Consider the following 15,541-nt stretch of genomic DNA (forward strand, 5'->3'; position numbering starts at 1 on the left):
GATTGTCCCTACTTGTCCCGACATGCATCGGCCAAACTAAGACAACTGCGGTGGTTCTCTAACATAAATGCGCTATGTTTTATAGCAGAGAGAGAGAGAGAGAGAGAGAGAGAGAGAGAGAGAGAGGAACGAGAACAGAAAAAGATAAATGAAAATTGATTTCAGGGAGAGGTCATGCTTGAGTAAGCATCCTCAGGAGCGGCCTTGGGTTTCAGTGAAGAAAGATTCCAGGTGTACTTTTCAAGAACAAGGGAAAAAGCTTTTCTTTTTCCCGTATAATTAAAAGTTATGATGCCTCCCTCTGGCAAAACGACCAAACGCCACTGACGATGTTGCTCTTTGAGGGGATGTCAAATTCGCTCACGCTGGATATGACCCTTTTGTCCTAAAGTTGAGCCAGCCAATGGAGATTTCCAATGGGGGTAGTGTCTGCAAAACTGCGTAGGGGAGAGAGAGAGAGAGAGAGATGGGATGGGGGTTAAATCACGCACGTTAACATCACCACCTCCCGTGTGAATGAATTGCTGCGATGGGAATTATTGAGACATCGACACACCCGGTGTTTTTAACGTGAGTGTCTCCATCTCCACCTATCATTCTTCTTTTACCCCAAAACGGAACTAAAAAGCATTTCTTCCACCTACACTTCGGGTTAGAATGACTTGCGAGGTTGAGCTCCACTTGATGAAGAATCTCCTTTCTTGCGCTGCACGAGTCCAGAGTTGAAAGACAGGCTTCTAATTCGATAACGACTTGATGAGATTTGAGTATATGCCCGGTGAACCAACTGAAAGGCAAGGCGGGTCACTTTCAGTCCTCCAACATCATCCCCTACCCAGAACCCAATTTCAACCAAAACTCCTGCAGATAGCAAGCAGACAGAGCATCATAAAGACAAATATAATCTTGCATAGGCAAAAGAAGAGAACCCGTAGCCAGAATAACCAGACGAATAAATATATAAAACAGAAAAAATCAAAGCAACTGTTTTGAGGTCGTGGAATAAAACAGTATGGGTGAGCGTGCTGTGCTGTGCGCATCTATGGACTTTTGGTATGGAAATCTGCTTCTGTACGGATAATTCTACCGGAAGATGATCTCAATATGAACTCTTAAAGGGCATAAGCTGTTAGCTGTTCACCGGTAACCAGCTCCATCCTACTTCAACTTCCATTCATCACCTTGATTTATGCAGAGCAATTTTCCATTTTCACCCATCGCCCATTGTGACAATGATCAAAAATTGAACTATGAATTGAGTATAAGTAATCCCAAAGAAGTCATTGGGTTTGTAGTTGCTCTTCAAAAGGGAATGTTCTGGTGTGACGTATCTACATCTTCAGTTGAGTTCTGAAAATTGGTTCAGCAACACAAAGGTGAGGAAAAAATATTCACTAGGCAATGATTTGAGTCAAGACATTGGGGAAAAAGAAAACAAGAAAACAAGAAGCTGCCATAGAGCATATCAGTGAATTTTGAGTCATAAACTAGACAAACGGGAGCCTAACCAGGCAGAATGAAATGATACAGTTTGGTTCTTTTCATTGCTTCCAAAGCCAGTTCAATTGGATAAGCACCTCAAAGAATGGAACTCTTGAATTAACTAATTGATTTGATGCGCTGCCTCCCAAGAGCACTTCTGGAGCTGGAAAATCTATCGGTTACCTGATTGTGTAGGAAACTGCACATTAGATGAAAAGATTGATCAGCAGTCACTTACTTAAAGTTCAACCAAACATAAGCTGGTGCTGCAGAGTCTACAGAATGATTGTCTCCTCGAGAAGAACATGGCACTCAAATATGAAGATTGCCCCATGACTCAGGTTCAGTCAACCTGCTTTCCCACCTCCTCCGGAAGTCCACATCCAGCAAAAGAAGCGGCTTTCAGTTTCAATAATAAGAGCAGATTCTTTGTATTAAGTCGTAAGAATCTTTCATGAGTCAATTCCAGATAAAGCAGGGCATCTTTTTAACATGTTGAAATACAAAAAATTTCTCCAATACATGGGAAATCACAAGGCTCGCGCTAAAGACGCTAGACCCAAAAGAAAAAAAAAACTTAACGCTTAAACGGTCCCAGTGGCCATGACACGATCAAACTAAAACACATCCTACCCAATAGGGCTTGATCTTCAGTGAAAATGAGATTCATAGGTACTCACGTCTGTTTAACCGGCATCTCCGATCAGAGCCCCAAACGGAACAAACAACTCATCTTCTGCAACCTTGCAGAAGAATCTCAAACTAAAGGCACACGTCACAGAACTTTTATTCTTTGAAGAGAAGAGAAGTCCCTCCATCTCCAACCCGTCATTGTCCTGCCGGCTTTCCCGAAACTCCCGTGATAACACCGACAGACAAGTTTGCTCCTTCCTACCATTCTCTTAACCATAAAAAAGCGACTGGCATCTTGCTACAACCATGAGTCGAAGTCCAGAGCAGAGAGCCCTCACAATCTTTCATTCTACAGCCGCGGATAACTCCGGTATCGGTTGAAAGGACTGCTCGCAAAGCTGCAACGCAAACTCCTAAGTAACGGTTGGGAATCACGTATCTACACGCATCGATTTCCTCAGCCAAATGCACCTTTCCGACATTGATCGAAACCTAGCTACACAAGGAAACGCGGCGACGGACAGAGAGAGAAGATCCCGGATTTCTCGGATGCAGGCAGCAACAGACATCACCGAGCAAAGTAGAAGAGAGGAGTCGCAACGTACAGCACCGGAATCGCCGCCATGGACTGCGCCCGAAGCCCGCGATCGGTTCGAGGATGATCGGATCGAAGTGGTTTCCCTTCCCGCGTCGAGCGCCGTGCGCGATCGATTCGCGCTTCGCTTCGCGGATTTTCCGCCATCGATCGGGGATCAAAGGATCCGATCGATCCGAAGTCGCGGAGCGAACGACGAAGAAAACGAATGGAAGGAGGAGATCGTCCCAGGGCTTTTTCGGTATTTTCCTACTTCTTCCTCTTCTTCTTTTTTTTTCCCTCTTTTGCGGCAACCGGAAAAGAAGTCTATATTCGACAGGGAGACAAAATGCTGACGCATAGGACGGCAACACGTGTCTAGGTCGTGTCCGTGTCGTTCCGTGACGTGCCCGTGCCGTGTCAATTTAAAAATATATGAATAAATAGGTCAATTCGAACGCGATTCCCGTCTATCAATCATATCGGAAAAATTCAACGCATCTTGAGCTACTCCAATTTGGTCACGGTATCAGGGCACCCGGCGATGAACTGAATAACTTCGTTGAGTAACAGTTATAAATTCCGTGATGAATAGTGATAAGTGAATTTAATTTTTAAAGGCAACGTTTGGATAAATTTTTGCTTTTCGTTTTTTATTTTAAAGGCAATTTAATAGGGGAGCGCCTCACCTTTTTTAAACCATAAACACACAAACCGTTCAACATTATACAAATGCTTAAGCATATATTTACATACATATTTTCTATACTACATTTACTCACAAACTTTTATCTGGATAATATTTTAAAATTTCCCATCCCATAAGAATGATTTAAAATATTTTCTATAATACTTCAGAAATCTGGATAATATTTTAAAATTTAATAAGAATGAAAAAAAATTGAACTTAGAATATATTCTAAGCAAATCTTTTTCGCGAAATTGATGTGTTTGATAGAATATAGTTATTCGACGGAAACAAATTACACAGAAAAAGGATCATTTGTATTGTCAATGTCTTCTTTTTTTGCTTATATATGGAAAAAAAAATTATAATTTAATTTTGTCCAATTACTACTATGATTAATGTCGATTTCTCTTAGATTGTAAACATTAAAAGTAAATAAAATAGAAAAATGAAGCTAATTAAAATATAAAAGGTCAATATATATTTGGCCACTAACAAAATTGACATGAACCATTTACTCAAATGGGTCGAATTCGAGTTCCATGGGACCTAAGCGAGCTAATGAGATTACAACACAAATGTAAATCTAAATCCATTAATTTTACGTTGTGTTTGAATCGTGTTATCATGTTGTGTCCAATATCCAAAAATTGTTCACACCTCCATTGAAGGGCGGATTTAAGGGACTGGCACTAGTCATTGTCTTTCCCAATCGCTATTATATTTGATGTTTACAGTATTCTATTTTTGCATGTAATATCGATATATCTTGTCTCTAATTGACATTTTGCTCAAGTTCATACCTCACGATATTCAAATTAAAGCGGCGTCCAACAATGTGTCCATTCACTAGTGTTTTGATGAAAACTTGTTGAATTTCCATAAAAATAATAATTTAGTGATTGAAATTCATATTTGATGACCTAATTACAAGATTTAGTGATCACACTTCACAAGTAAAACTTCGGGCTCCATTTATTTTATGGAAAATGAACAATTTAGAAACAAATTTCATAAAAATGGTTGTTTGTAGCACTTAAAAAATATTATTTACCGCAAAGTTTATGGAGCCTTTGGCAAATGAAGCGACCATGTACAAACCTAATGGGAAAAATACTCTAGCAGACAAGGGAAGGGAAATGGGGGAAATGATGTACTATCTATGGGGCTTTAAATGGGCCTGCTGACTGAGCTGGCTACTTAAAGCCCACGTGAATATTAACAAGGGTCCATCCATTTGTTTCAAATTCTATAAAAAGAAAAATTAACTTTTAATATTTCCGTTAAAGTACGAAAAGGTTATCTTAATTTTGTTAGAGATTTTAAAAATATCCCACGTAAATGACATTGAATATCTTGCTTATATTTTTCAAAATTTAAATTTATTTTATTAAATTAAATCCTAAACTCTAAAATAATAGGCCATTTTAGATTCACTTGATTCATCGTATTACCACGATGATGATGCCGTGATACCGAAGAGAACCACATGATTTCCACATCTATTAGGATTCATTATTTAAATTTTTTACGAAATAATATTTGTTAGATAAAATGCTTTCTAAATTCTCGTGAACATATATCCGAAAACACTCCAAAACAATTGAACGTGAGAAGATTTTTTATTTTTTAATAGAAAAAAATTATAAAAAAACATTGATTGATTTTTGGTATATATACATATATGTATGTATGTATGCATGTATGTATGTATCAATATGACAAGTAGGGATGAGAACTACGGGGATTGATTGATTGCCAATTTGTTTGAATCTCGAGCTTCGTTAGTTTCGTGAAAAATGCATGTTTTAATGGACTTAAAAAAAAAAAGCATTGCTTATATAATTTTTAAAAAATTAATGAATAAAAAAAAATTAATTATTCATGAAAATATTTAAACATAAATTCTCGTTGATAATAAAGACATTTTCCATCAAGTAACTATTTTAAGGGATACAAGATATTTTAGACAAATATTTTTCAAATGATTTGTTTTCTGCGTGACTCTGGATTTTGAGATATGTTTGAGGCCCCATTAGCAAGCCTCATAGAGTTTAGGATAAGCTTGAGATGTTCACTCAACAAATATCCTAGAACCTAAACCCGATTAACTATATTATTTTGACATCGTGTACTAAATTACATATGGATATTTGCGTTCGGACCAATCGGGTTTTATGATGGGTCTCGGGCCAGTTATGTGGTTTTCTTATGCTTAATTGGGTCTCGGACAGATTTTGATGCATAGATATAAATAAGTATAATGATATTTACTAATAATATTTACTATGATTTTGATTTTGATTTTTCTATCTGTCATTCTAATTTTTTTATACACACATCATATCGGAGGACACCACAGGCTAGCTCTGTACTCCCGGTTACTAAAATATGGGTCCGTCAAAATGTGACCATTGGCTCAATTGGTTGTGAAAGTAAAATGATGTCTTTGCCGGATGAAATGGTACGGCGAACAAATTTCTTCCAAAAGGTACACTGACGGAAGACGTTTTACCTATGACTTTTCTGGGGAGATTGCAGCATTTGAATTTATATTTGAAGAGTGACGGCTCTTCAAAATTAACACACTCGTTGCTTTGTTGGGTCTTTAAGTAGATCTAAGGAAGGCTGAATAAAATAACAAGTCTATGTCTATAACTTTTTCTCCACCATGCTGTAAGTATTTTGAATTAAGAGGTTTAAGTTCATGGTTGAAGAACACTTTGAAATGCATCAATATTGTGCTCTTATAGAGGCATTGTATCCTAAATTCAGTATTTCCATAAGTGTCGTTTGCACCAGTAAAGCCTTCAAGAAGTGCGTTGCCCCAATCGATGTTTCTTTATTTTCTTCTTTCAATTTGATTTTCTCCGGTTTCTATCTCAAATTGCACGTTTTGAATTTGTAGCATTAGTCCACAACAAGTTTCAAGCGTGACCAAACCTTTTCGAGATAGATTGGGGCAAATTCAAATAACTCACCAATCCTCCCAACATTTGTAAAGACAAATCTCGATTGAAAAATACTTTTATAGTATCTTGTGATTTACTACTTGTTACAACACATTACAATATGAAAATTGAGCAATTTCTTTTTATGGATCTGATTCACCGTGAATTACATTTTTGCTAAGCCAATATGAGAAATAAATAAATTTTAAGATTCATTGGATCCATGACGGACTTATCTAGACACGAATTTTATCTCAGATAAGAGATTTCTTTTTCTTTGTGGTCTTGAAAATCAAAGATTCCATTGAAAGACCATAAGTTTTTTTTTTTTTTTTTTGGTTCTTGGATATTTAGGGCATGCATGGTAACGTTTCTATTTTTCCCGATTTTCTGTTCTTTTGTTCATTAGAACAAAAAAAAAATGGAAATCTGTTTGGTAATACCAACTTATTTTTTTATTCCCTAATAGAAAGTGGCTAGGAATAAATTTGGAAGTAAACAAGAAACAAAAAAAAAAAGTAGCTTCTTATTCCTAGAAACAATTTCTATAAATAATTTTTTTTTTCTATTTTTCATTTGTTCTTCTTCCTTGTTGCAACATAGTTGGTCGTTTGCCAATTGTTGGCCACCTCTTGCCGCCCGCGGCCAGTGTTGGTAGCCAACTACCAACGATTGTTGGCGACGAGTGCCACCGCCCGTAGCCCACTGGCCAATGACCACCACCGTTCACTGGCAACCTGACGTCGCCAACCACCGCATGACTGTCGCCTGCCGCTGCATGACCGCCGATCGTTGCTACTGACCGTCGCCCACAACTCACTAGCCACGCCCCCTCCTAGCCGGTGGGCCGTGAGTGGCAATTTTACGACAACGGTCGCGGCAATGGTAGCGGTCGTGTGGCGGTCATGCAACGATTGTACGGCGTTGTGTGGCGGTCGTGGTGGGCGGTTCGTGAGTAAGAAGAAAAAACAAATAAATACAAAAATTTATAAATTTTTACCAAACGCATTTCTATTCTTTTTCTATTCCGAGAATAGAAATTTTATATAATTTCCAAATACCTTATTTTACTCAAAACTTGTCCCCGAGTAGAAATAGAATAAAACTATTTTATTTTAAGAAATAGTTTATCGGAATAGAAATGTTGTCATGCACACCCTTACGAACCAACAAATTGCGCCATCTCTTTAATGCACAATTAAAAAAACGAAAAGGGTCTTTCCTATTTGAATAAAAAAAAGAAAAAGAAAAAGAAAATTTCCCTCTCCACTTCCAATGAAAATCCTCTAAAACGACTCTTGATTTTGTCCTGGTTTTCCGACAATAATGTCCGCAAAGACAATTGCAAACGCTTACCCCATTGCCTAGCGTGTCTACTCCTAGTCGCGCTCTTTTAGGTGCTAAAAGCGGCACTAGCCTCTTTCATTATCGCATTGAAGGCAATTGTCCACCGAACCAAGAAAGGTATGTATATATATATATATAGACTTAGAGAGAGAGAGAGAGAGAGAGAGGGAGAGAGAGATGGATGCGCCGAATGCACCGTGTGAAATTGATATTTGATGACCTAATTGCAAATTTAATGATTACAATTCACAAGTAAGATTTCAAGTTCATTTTATTCTGTGGAAAATGTGATTTAAAAAAAATCCTAAAATTTATTGTTCGTATCATTTAAAATAATTAGTTAATAGAAAGTGTTTTCATTATTAATAACAATTCACGTTTAAGCTTTTTCGTGGACAAAAAAAGTATTTCCTATTCATTTACTTTTGTAACCTATATGAATAATTAGTTTTAGAAAACTATTTTCAAGCCATTTATTCACCGCAAAACAATCGAAGCCTTGATAAATGAAACGATTCTATACAAACCCAATGGGAAAAATACTCGAGCAGATAAGGGAAGAGAAACGGAGGATGATGTGCCGTCGGGGCTTTAAATGGGCCTTCTGACTGAGCTGGCTACTTAAGCCCAAGTGAATATTAACAAGGGTCCATCCATTTGTTTCAGATTCTATAAGAAGAAAAATTATCTTTTAATATTTCCGTTAAAGTACGAAAAGGTTATCTTAATTTAATTAGAAAATTTAAAAATATCCTGTGTAAATGACTCAGAATATGTTGCTTATACTTTTCAAAATTTAAAGTGCTTGTTATTAAATTTAATCCTAAACACCAAAATTACAGGCCATTCTGGATTCACTCGATTTCTCCTATTACCATGAAATAGTGCAATGATAGAGAAGAGAATAATATGATTTCCGCATCTATTAAGCTTCATCATTAAAAAATTTATGAAATCATATTTGTTAGATAAAACACCTTCTAAATCCTCATCAGGATATATTTGAAACCACTCCAAAACAATTGAACGTGATTTTTTATTTATTGTTCTAATAAAAACAAATTATAAAAAATGATTGAAATTTTAGTACATACATATATATTTGTATTTATGCATGTATTTATGAGCCAATATGGCAAGTAGGGATGAGAACTATGAGGACCGATTGATTGATTGATTTCAAATTTGTTTGAATCTTACGTTGCGTTTATTTCATGAAAAATGCATAATTTCAAATACACTTATTTTAAAAAAAAATATTGCTTATATCGTTTTCAAAATTGAATCAGCAAAAAATATTTTCATTATCCACAAAAATGTTTAAACATAAATTCTTGTTGATAATAAAAATAAATTTCACTGGGTATCTATTTGAAGGGATACAAGAGATTTTTATAAAAAAAATCTCCAAATGATTCATTTTTCGCATGACTTTGGGATTTTGAGATATGTTAGAGGCCCTATCAGCAAGCCTCAATAGAGTTTAGGATAAGCTCGCGACGTTCATTGAACGAATATCCTAGAACGCAAACCCCATTAACTATATTATTTTGACATCGTGTGCTAAATTATGACAGGAAATACAAGAAAGAGAGGAAATTATATGTGTATTGCATTGATTTGTGTACAAGCACATTAATACATTTATAGTGTAAGGAAGGAAGAGAATAAAAGGAAACAATATACAAAGAATAATAAATTTCCTATTTACTAAAACTTCCTATTCATTAAATCAATCAATCTACAATCGGGATCAAGCACAATCTTCAATCGCATCTCCAACACTCCCCTCAAGCCGGTGGCCTATATATGTCGAGGACACCCAGCTTGCTTAGTAGATAACTATGTTGTCTCCGACATAATGGCTTGGTGAAGATGTCCGCGGGTTGATCCACTTTTCCAATACCTTTTGCTACAAGGATTCCTTTCTCGATCTTATCTCGTGTGAAGTGGCAATCAACTTCAATGTGTTTCGTCCTTTCATGAAAAACTGGATTTGCTGCCAATTTGAGTGCAAAGATCATTGTCACAAAATAATTCGGTTGATCCACTAACTCGTAACCCGAGATCTGAAAGTAATCCTCGAATCTAGATCACTTCACAAGTGGTCTTTGCCATGGCTCGATATTCGATTCAGCCGATGATAAGGAGACAGTTGATTGCTTCTTTGTCTTCCACGAGATTAATGACTTTCCCAACTTGATGCGAAACCAGTAATTGATCTTTCGGTCATTGGACAAGTAGCATAATCCGTATCACGTAAAGCCGTCATCTTCATGTTGCAGTCACGGGATAAGAAAATCCCAAGTCCCGACATCCTTTCAAATACTTCACAACCTTTAAAGCTGCATCCATATGAGATTGTTTTGGACTATGCATGAATTGACTAAGATTGACGCATAGCATATATCAGTCTTGTCATAGTAAGATATATTAATTTACCAACAAGTCGCCGATATGTTGACGGGTCTTTGAGTAGTGGGTCCTCAATAGATGAAGAAGAGCTCAGATCATATTCATGAGTAGTCAATTTGGCATTCTCGTCACTGGTATGACAAACCGGGTTTGCATCCGATAACCCGGCTTCGTAACAATTTCAAGAATGAACTTCCTCCGACTAAGATTGATACCTTTGTCGGATCGAGCAATTTCAATTCCAAGAAAATACTTGGGTGGTCCCAAATCCTTGATATGGAAAGTAGAGTGCAAATACTTTTTTAAATCTTGCAACATGTGAGTCATTGTTTCCATAACAAGTATATCATCAACATATATCAGAGATAGATTGATGAATTACCTTCACTCCATGTAAAATGGGCATAATCATGCTTAGAGTGTTGAAATCCCGCATTAGTTAATGCAGCAGTGAACTTGGCATACCACTGTCTAGATGCTTGTTTCAATCCGTACAGGGATTTGCGTAGACGACATACCCGAGACTCCCCCTGTCTGCGTAATCCCTGTGGAAGTTCCATATAGATTTCTTCATCGAGATCGCCGTGAAGGAAGGCATTGTTGACATCCATCTGATGTAAAGACCAATTTCTTATGGCTGCAATGGATAAGAAGGAACGAACGGTGACTTCTTTGGCAACAAGGGGAGAAGGTTTCATGATAATCGAACCCTTCTTTCTGAGTGAATCCTTTAGCCACTAGCCAAGCTTTGTATCTTTCAACTGAACCATCTGCCCGATACTTGATTTTATAAACCCATGGCATGGTTCTGATTCTCCATCAAGGCAGTAAGTTCTGATTCCATGGCATGTTGCCATCTTGGATCACGATATGCTTTTCGGTGTGAGGGAAGTGGAACAATGTCCCAAGTATGGTTCTCCATCAAGGCAGTAAGTTCTGATTCCATGGCATGTTGTCATCTTGGATCACGATATGCTTCATGGAAAGAAGAAGGTTCGTTTCTTCCGAGAGACGGTTGACACAACACATATGTTCCGGTGATAGTCTATTAAAAGACACATATGAAGAGACAGGATACCTCGTACCTGGAGATCGTGATGTGGAACAAATGTAATCCTTAGTCCATGTAGGTGGACGAGTTTGTCGTCCAGAGCGTCGAGGCTGTTCAGCGACTACTAGTTCAGGTGCTGAGAAATGTTCATAAGTAGTCTCTGATGGAGCTGAGGCAAAAAGAGGATTCTCAGATTGTTCGGGAGATAAGTTGTCTTCAGAAAAGGTGGCCTTCCTTGGAACAGAAGTGGATGGTTCCGGAGCAATTAACAAATATTGAGAAGCCATAGATAAATCTTCTTCGACAAAAAAGGCCTATGGTTTGGGGATGATGATGCAGAGGACGAATGTATCATATCTTTAAATGGAAAAATATCCTCATGAAAGATGACATCCTTGCTGATAAAGAAATTTCCAGTAGAAATCTCCATAACTCGATAGCCTTTTTGAAGAGATGGATATCCCATGAATATGCATTGTGTGGCACGAGGATCCATTTTATCCAAAGGGCCGACATTTGTTGCATAACACAGACAATCAAATACTCGAAGATGATCATTGCGAGACTGTCTGTTATAAAGTAGTTCAAAAGGAGTTTTCCCATCCAGAATACGAGTTGGCATGCGATTAATCAAATAGGCGGCAGTGACCACACAATCTCCCCAAAAACCTTCAGGAATAGAGGCTTGATATTTTAACGCACGTGCTACTTCTAAGAGATGCCTGTGCTTACGTTCTACCACCCCATTTTGTTGTGGTGTGTAGGTACAAGAACTCTCATGAAGTATCCCTTGAGAAGATAGGAATTTTATATAATCGAAGTGAAAAATTCACGCCCATTATCTCGTACGAATTCGTTGTACGATTCTTTGAATTGAGTTTTGACTAAGGAAACAAAATTCGAAAGATGAGTAAATGTTTGGCTTTTGATTGCATAAGATATACCCAAGTGGCCCTTGTATAGTCATCCACAATCATGAGAAAGAAACGGGAGCCATCGCGATGAGAAGTGTGATAAGGTCCCGAGATGTCCATATGAAGTAAAGAAAATTTCCTATCGCTCGAGACGTACTTTTGGAAAGGATGCTCGAGATTGTTTGGCCAAGGGACAAATTGAACATTTAGGATGAGGAAAACATGCACTATGACCCAATCTTCGATGAAAAAGAAGATTTTTATTTCTATTAATAGCATTACAAGAGATGTCTTTATTTAGTAATTCTACATCTCTTGGCGAATCAATCCAAAAGAGTACGGTCTTTCGTAATACTACCCAAGCCCATCAGTTTGCCAGTCGAACGATCCTGAAACAAACAATTCTCGGAGCTAAATATTACATGACAGGAACTATCTATGCAAACTTTTGAGACAGAGAGTAGATTGAACTCAAAATCAGGAATGTATAAGACATTTCGAGGACAAAGTTAGGACCAAGGTGAACAAAGTGCGATCTTGGTAACTTGAGTCACGTTTCCATTTGGAAGACGATCGATATCGGAAATTCTGATTTTCTATCAATTGTGGAGAAAAGATGCTTAGTACAAATTATATGGTCACTAGCCCCCGTATCAATTATCCATGCATTCATAGAAAAAGAATTTCCTTCATGAAGAAAAGTACCTGAGAATCCTGCACTTTTGTCACCCATCTTCAATTGATTCATAATTTGCAGGATATTCTGATATTGATCTTGAGTAATTGTTTGCTGTGCTTCATCCATCCTTTGTGTCAAGACCTGATAAGCTAACGATTCCTTTTCTTTCATATTTTTATCGGTAGGCTTTCCATGCAATTTCTAGCATGTTTCAATAGTATGGTGTGGACGTTTGCAATATTCACAATATTTATTTTTGAATTTACTATATTGCCCACTGACCTTTCCTGATGACGTGGCACCACGTGGATCATAGGATCCCTTATAAACTTGAGCTGACGTGGCGCCATGATAGCCGTCCGATCTATTGAAGTTCTCGGATGATCTATAGCCGTCCATCCTCTCGCGTGGTGATCTATAGCCGTCCATCCTCTCGCGCCGATCCGGGACCGCCCAAGAGCCCCCGAATCGAGCCGTTGGATCTCCCGTGCGAATCCATACCGTTGGATCTCCCATGCGAATCCAAACTGTCCGATCGAAAAAAGGTAGGGTTTCCATCGTTTTTCCTCCTCGCCGCAGCTGCATTACCCATTTTTGGGTATCCCGAACGGGTAGTCGTTCCATTGTCTCCGGCCATTGTGTCTCGTGAGCCCACTCCGGACGGAAAAACAGCAAGGCTCATCCCTTCTCCCACTCGGGCGTGCTCGGCCACGGCGAGGCGCTGACTCTCTTCTTGGACGGCAAGCTGATAGATGCACCGAGCGGCGGTGATGGTTCCATGGCGAGAATTTGAGATCTAAACACCGAGTAAGAATCGTTGAGTATAAGTAAGAACCGCGTGCTTTTCTCCCTTTCCCGCATGTCTCTGTACTGTCTTAGGGTTGTTTCGGGTCCCTGAAGGCGATCCTCGGCTGATTCCAGTTCATTCCACAGAGAGGAGAGACGGTTGAAGCAAGCGGTAACCGAGAGGTTCCCTTGCTTCAATTCCGTCAAGCTTTGCGTGATGCTGAAGAGCCGCGCTCGATCAAGCCGGCCATACATCTCTCTCGACGCCGTCCTGCATTTGTTTGGAGTCTTCGGTAGGTGGTAATCCGGCCCGCGACATCGGGGCGAGCGTGTTGCCGATCCAAGTGCGAACCAACTGGTTGCACTTCCGCCAGAGGCGTTGGAGGCGTTCGTCGATCGGAAAGGAGACGGTTCCGTCAAGGAAGTCGTCTTTGTCTTTGGTCACCAGAGCCCGCCGGAGGTCTCGAGCCCACGAGGAATAATTTTCCGGTCCGGTAAGCTGGTTGCTGATGAGGCGTAACTCAGGGCCATCCGCCAGCGAAGTGTAGAGGGGATCGCCGGGCTCCAGCCGGCTGCCGCCGCCAAACGGAAGGACCATCGGCATGAATCCGGGTTGAAGTCCCGGGTAGGGATTCGTCCTTTGACCCGGGATAGATCCGGCTTCCTGACCCGACGGCGTCTGTTCGGATCGAAATCCCGGCACGAATCCGGGTTGAAGTCCCGGGTAGGGATTCGTCCCTTGACCCGGGATGGATCCGGCTTCCTGGCCCGGGATCGTCTGACCCGGGATCGTCTGACCCGATGCTTCAGTTGGGCTTACTACAGACGGCGTAGGTCCGTATGGATATTGGGTCCACATTTGTCCTGGCCCAGTAGCCCACTGAAACCAATTAGCTGGAGGGAAAATTGGTGGCCACTGGACTGGGGCAGAGGTTGGGCCCATCGCAGGATTTAGCCCTGCAGAGAGAGTTTCTTCAGAAGATTGATCTACGCCAGTTGCGATCACTGGATCTGGGGTAGGTGTTTCTTCTGCAAAAGAGCTCTCGACATTCTTGTCCTTTGTCATGATATCAAGAGAAAAAAAGAAGAAGAAGAATTCCTATTCGGTTTGCTGATTGTTTTGCAGGGTGCAACAACACTCAGATAAAAGAACCGAAGGCAACTCGAAAGATGCGGAAGCTAGGCCAGGAAGGACCGCTCTGATACCATGACAGGAAATACAAGAAAGAGAGGAAATTATATGTGTATTGCATTGATTTGTGTACAAGCACATTAATACATTTATAGTGTAAGGAAGGAAGAGAATAAAAGGAAACAATATACAAAGAATAATAAATTTCCTATTTACTAAAACTTCCTATTCATTAAATCAATCAATCTACAATCGGGATCAAGCACCATCTTCAACTGCATCTCCAACAAATTACATATGGATATTTGTGTTCGGACCAGTTGGGTTTTATGATGGGTCTCGGGTCGGTTTCGTGGTTTTTTCATGTCTAGTTGGGTCCCGGACAGGTTTTGATGCATATATATACGTACAATAATATTTACTAATAATATTCATTATGATTTGATTTTTATATTTTTCATTCTAATTTTTTCCTATACACATTATGTCGGAGGAGAAGAAAAAATGGGACCGTCAAAATCAGACCATTGGCTCAGTTGATCGTGAAAGTGAAATGATCTCCTTATAAGATGAAATAGCGTGGCAAACAATTTTGCCTCGAAAGGTATAGTAGACGAATAACGTTTTACTCGTGACTTTTTTGGGGAGATTGCAGTATTTGAATTTATATTTGAAGAGTTACGGTTCATCAAAATCAACACACTTGTTCACTTTGATGAGTCTTTAAATAGATCAAAGGGAGGCTTCATACTCTTAAGTTTTTCGAATTTAGGGATTGAGTTCATGGTTGAAGATCAATTTGAAATGCATCAATGATTCAATATCGTGTTCGTGTAGAGTTATTGTATGCTTGAGTTAGTATTTCCATTAGTATCGGCTATGCCAAAAA

At 39.1% G+C, this 15,541-nt stretch overlaps 1 long non-coding RNA gene across 3 annotated transcripts; it reads right to left on the reverse strand.

Annotated features, from left to right (window-relative positions):
- Positions 1-137: 137 nt before the first annotated feature.
- On the reverse strand, positions 138-2,994 carry LOC104426291. 3 transcript variants are annotated; one of them, XR_005547868.1, is made up of 3 exons: positions 2,163-2,994; positions 1,578-1,681; positions 138-1,350 (listed from the first exon to the last, which is right to left on the reverse strand). It is a non-coding gene; the product is annotated as an uncharacterized LOC104426291 (long non-coding RNA). The 3 variants fall into 3 exon arrangements; XR_005547867.1 differs by having other exon boundaries at positions 1,509-1,681; XR_005547865.1 differs by having other exon boundaries at positions 138-1,681.
- Between the last annotated feature and the right edge of the window lie 12,547 nt (positions 2,995-15,541).

The sequence above is a fragment of the Eucalyptus grandis genome, chromosome 11, assembly GCF_016545825.1.
Source record: "Eucalyptus grandis isolate ANBG69807.140 chromosome 11, ASM1654582v1, whole genome shotgun sequence".
NCBI lineage: Eukaryota > Viridiplantae > Streptophyta > Magnoliopsida > Myrtales > Myrtaceae > Eucalyptus > Eucalyptus grandis.